The following is a 4,967-nucleotide window of genomic DNA, read 5'->3' on the forward strand; positions in this document are numbered from 1 at the left end:
AGATCAGATGATTTCAGCACAAACCACATAGAAATGATGTATCTTGCAAGGGAGTAATAGGTCTTACATTCTCAGAAGGACAACAAGAACAGGTTATGACTCAGCTCATGACCTCCCTATCTTAGCCACAGATAGTATAGCAGAACTAAGCCTTCCAGGCATATAAGCAATTCTAATTCATCGCTATTATATTTGGCAGAATTGTTTTGGCCAAAAATCTAAGGAAAATCAGCTTTTGAGACGGCATTGCAAATATTCATAACATCCACCCCAAATGACCAATGATGAACCAATGCATGGTGTGCTTACCCATGTATATTATACAGAAACAAATCTAACAGGCCCTCATTCCCGTTGCGTTAAGCCCCTCTGAGTAACTATTGAGAGTGATTCATTCGCAATGTGAAGTCTGTATTCTGCATGTTGCTAATAGGAGAGGAGATGGAAGGGGACATACTCAATACGTTCAAAAAAGAAAGAACGTAAAATTAGCAGAAGCATTCAAAACACAAGATGAAACACGATCCTCAAGGTGTACAGATAAGAACTAGCGGTAGTCAATCTCGTAACTGCTTATCTACGTTAGCCACACCGGAACGCGTCCCTGCTACACCCACAAGCATCACAGGGAAGAAAACCCCCGCAAATAGCTCAGTTGTTCACAGGCGTTGAGCTATCCGGCCAGTTGATCCTACTCTAGGGCTGTAACGTACACACCACACAAGCTATTTGCGCGCGCGCACACACACACACACCACACACACAACACCCACACACACACACACAGCCACACACACACACACACACACACACACACACCACACACACACACACCACACACACCACACCACACACAACACACACACACACACTACCACACATCACACCAACACAGCATCACACCAGTCTCAAAGCCACACTGAAGTGGCGAAAGGCCCCATCAAAACATCAGCATAGATCCAAAACTGGTTATTAATAGGGGCCTTCATACATACACAAGCAACAGTGCCAATTGGCGAGCTTCCTGTGTTTCAGGCCCTAGGGCCTCTGTATTAACAATGAAACCTAACTACCTATAGCTCGCAACATAGCCTGGTACTATTAAGGGCCTCAGAAACCAGAAGTGCAATTAAACTTAATTCTACTAGAGGGTAATAAAAAAGCACACCTCCATACAACAATGAAACAACTAGGGTCAATCAGCCTCGGTAGCGTACACAGATAAAGAAAGAAGTCCATTGAGGAGTGAAAATCGCTAATCAAGTTGATGTGTTTTGTGTTGAAAGGAGCATCATGGAGGCGGAATACTGCGTGTGATACATCTGCTCTCACAAACCCTGTCGAGACAGATACACAAAGTACAACTGTCAGTCACGACACAATAAACTATTAGCGTCCGTTTCTATATCAACGGTGTGATGACTTAATGATTAGAATTTTGGAGATCATTACAGACTAAATGACGTTCTTTTCATCATCGCTATGCCAACAAGGCTGATTTCCGCGAAATTTTCGCTGTTTAAACAAGTTTTGTTTAGCTAATAAAATGAAAACATTAATTTGAARTACTTTTGGGTACCTTGTTAACATTAAAACATGAAATCCATGTCTTAAACGCTGCTACGTTTCGGAAATGGCAAAGAAAATGTGTGTAATCTGCTTGACACATTAAAGTTACTTAATTTACAGACCAGGAAGTCAGCTAATTTCCACTCCATTCATATGCAAATKCGTTTGATTCATACACTGGCTTGTCTGGCTGTCATGTTTTTATTTCAACCTGCCCTTCCCTTATCTACACTGAAATAATATAATTTCAGTAGTCCTCTATTATGATTTTTTTTTAAATGTATCTCGCAGAGCTCATATGTATCTATTGTAAGTCCTAAGATACAACAATGAATAATGTAGAACAAATACATACCATCAAAGGATACCTTACAACCTACAATAATGAACACCTTGTGAAACAGCTGTGAAAACCAACCTGGCAATATTTAAGATTTTAATACATAAACTTTGATCGTTTTTGGTACACTTGTGTCATTAATTTATTTTCACAGATTTGTTGTACACTCACATGGATATCATAGGCTAAAATACTGAATTCTAGTGTGTGGAATTCTGCCTGTCACTTGTTCTCAACAGGCAGCSAATCTCAGAAGGGGAACTTGAAGAYGGAGACTGCTGCTCTCTTTGTTCTGAGTGTTTGCAGTAGTTCATCTGTGTATCTCACATATTATGTGCTCAGTATGATAGAGCAAGACACTTTCTTGGCAGATAATGACAACATGACAATAACAATAGCTGATGTAATGAGAAGTTGGAGGATGGTTGGTAATGGAGGACATCAGGTGGATCCACGTCTGGGTGTTGGGCAGAACCCCTAGGTCCTGGAGAACAGGAGCAGAGTTAAAAGGAAAGGAGACAGAGACGTAAACAAGCAAACACACAGGTTACACTTCACAGTGAGAAAATCTGATGGATTAGTGCAGTGTTATAAAATAAATTAACAGCGGGCAATCATTTTTACCTGGTCAAAAACTGCCACATCCTTCTCAGTCCGTGCCTGAAGGTAGTACACAAAGGCGTTCTGATCTGGTTCGACAACTTCCACCACATCAGGTGGGGTTTTAGTGATCTGAAAGTACGTTATACAAAAATAGCAATAGACAAACAACACTAAGTCAATCGCACATTTGAAAGACTACAGTATATGCAATAATTGTATATGCAACTGCATTGTTTACCTCAGTCAACAGCTGCGGCTCCCGTCCGTACTCGGCCTGGATGCTGCTGTTGTGTGCAAAGAGAATTACCTTCAGGTTGTTCTCCCACCCTACCTGGTATCAAGGGATTTGTCCATGGCAGTCTTGAGGGTCTGGTTGGTCCATTCACCAAACCTGGAGGAGGGGGAAGGAAAGCGATATCTATTGACACTGTAAGATATTGAAATATGTCTGATTATGTCCCATGGAAAAATAAATTGTAAAAAATAAAAATAAAACAAACCATCGGTGACAGAATATAACCTATAACATCTGTACCTTGTTCCAATGTTCATGACCTCGGTCACTCAAGATGACATTTACATTTACATTTAAGTCATTTAGCAGACGCTCTTATCCAGAGCGACTTACAAACACCTCAGGAGAACCGCGGTTGTTGAAGATACTCCACCATCGCCTTGGAGGTGGCTTCGCTAGTCTCGTCCTTGATGGGTATCATACAAAAACGAAACTCGATTTTTGGTTCCAAGCACCCTTTTTAATGGGTTACAGAAGGGAATTCAGAGTTAAGCGCGTACTCTTCCTTTACTGACCATAATGGGTATTGCCTCCACCCACTTGGTAAAGTGATTGGTCGCCGTCAGACACCAGCTGTTGACATTCCTGGATTTCGTGAAGGGTCCGATGAGGTCCACCACTAACATTTAAAGTGTTAGAGAGAAGATTACTTTATTCTTACCCGTATCTGTGCCATACGGTCTGCAGATTTTCATATTTGTAAGGATACTGAGACACACATTCTATAATATTGAACTCTGCTGTGGTCAAATAAAGAAACCATTACAAAACAACTTATCAGGGCAAGATTTGACTTGGGACACTTACCGATCATGTGCCGTGGTGAAACAACTTTGATGGGTTTCAACTCCGGTGCCACAGTCTTTGCCCTCTCAAACMTCTGGCAGGCTAGACAGGGTACTGACCAATTTGTCAAAAAGTGACACATTGAACATTGTGTGCTCTCTGATATGACATTAATTGAAATCATAATAATTTCAGACATAATAGAATGTGATTGATAAACAAAAGGTTATTTCACTTGCCCAACTGTCCACATTCTTGAGAAGCCCACGCCAGAAGAAGCGTAGGTTGATTTTGGCATTCATGCACTTCACTCCGAAATGTCSAGCATGCATCTCTGTCAGCACGGGCTCCTTCTCCTCCTTAGTAAAAATCACCGTCCTGTGTGGCTGGCCATCCTTCCCCCTTAGGTAGATATGATTGCCTAACAAGTTGGAAGAGAAGAGGTGATAAAATACTCAAGTCTTAATATATTTGCACTGCTGTCTTTCTCTCTCCATCTCTCTCTCTTTCTGTTTTCCACTCTCTTCCCACCTCTCGCTCCCTCTCTCACTTTCATCCTTTCTCACTTTCTTCCCCCCCTTCTGTGTCTATTTAGCATAGACACCTAGTTTAAACATATCCATTTGATTGATCAGGTTTAACTTATAGCTAGACACCTCAATATGACAGACATATAACTATATCAGTGGAGGCTGCTGAGGGGAGGACGGCTCATAAAAATGGCTGGAATGGAGTCAATTGAATGGTATCAACCACATGGAAAGCACATGTTTGATACCATTKCATTTATTCCATGCCAAACATTATTATGAGCCATCCTCGCCTCAACAGCCTACACTGAACTATATGTATAGCAAGCAACTATTATAGCTAACGTTKGATGGAAAATGGTTGTTCATAGCTAAATCCGTCCKGTTATCTAACTGAAGTTAACTGCTTAACGTTACCCTGAATTGTGAATTTCTCTGATTATTGCGCCTCTTGTCGAGATCAGTGGGCTCTTCATAGTACTTCGCCAGGTTGGAAAGATAAAAGAAAATCTCATTTTGGGATGCCATTCAAGWGCAAGCTACATACAAACAGAAAGCTGCAACAACAGTTACGGTAGCTTGCTTGTTAGCTAGCTAACATTAGATAAATACAACTATCTGGCTAGGCAGGGTGAGGTATATAAGTACAGTAGCTAGCAARYMCAGTCTATAAAAACAGCTTAAATGATTTATTCCTATTTAACAATATGTACAAATACATGGTAAAGAAGGTGTTCTCTTTCCAGTCTTTTCAGTCCTCTGAAGCAGCAGGGAGTCACCGTCAAATACACCATTTTGCGTGGACTGAGCAAGCGTTTATGCCATGAAATAGAACTAGAACTGC

At 41.1% G+C, this 4,967-nt stretch overlaps 2 long non-coding RNA genes across 3 annotated transcripts; both read right to left on the reverse strand.

Moving 5' to 3' along the window:
• Positions 1 to 1,976: 1,976 nt before the first annotated feature.
• LOC112080925 (uncharacterized) lies at positions 1,977 to 3,087 on the reverse strand. 2 transcript variants are annotated; one of them, XR_011479579.1, is made up of 4 exons: positions 3,048 to 3,087; positions 2,844 to 2,903; positions 2,534 to 2,641; positions 1,977 to 2,393 (listed from the first exon to the last, which is right to left on the reverse strand). It is a non-coding gene; the product is annotated as an uncharacterized lncRNA (long non-coding RNA). The 2 variants fall into 2 exon arrangements; XR_002896261.2 differs by having other exon boundaries at positions 2,534 to 2,903.
• Positions 3,088 to 3,144: 57 nt separating this feature from the next.
• On the reverse strand, positions 3,145 to 4,632 carry LOC139027491 (uncharacterized). The gene is made up of 4 exons (XR_011479578.1): positions 4,541 to 4,632; positions 3,615 to 4,014; positions 3,323 to 3,426; positions 3,145 to 3,213 (listed from the first exon to the last, which is right to left on the reverse strand). It is a non-coding gene; the product is annotated as an uncharacterized lncRNA (long non-coding RNA).
• Positions 4,633 to 4,967: the final 335 nt, after the last annotated feature.

This window comes from Salvelinus sp. IW2-2015, unplaced genomic scaffold (assembly GCF_002910315.2).
Source record: "Salvelinus sp. IW2-2015 unplaced genomic scaffold, ASM291031v2 Un_scaffold16591, whole genome shotgun sequence".
NCBI lineage: Eukaryota > Metazoa > Chordata > Actinopteri > Salmoniformes > Salmonidae > Salvelinus > Salvelinus sp. IW2-2015.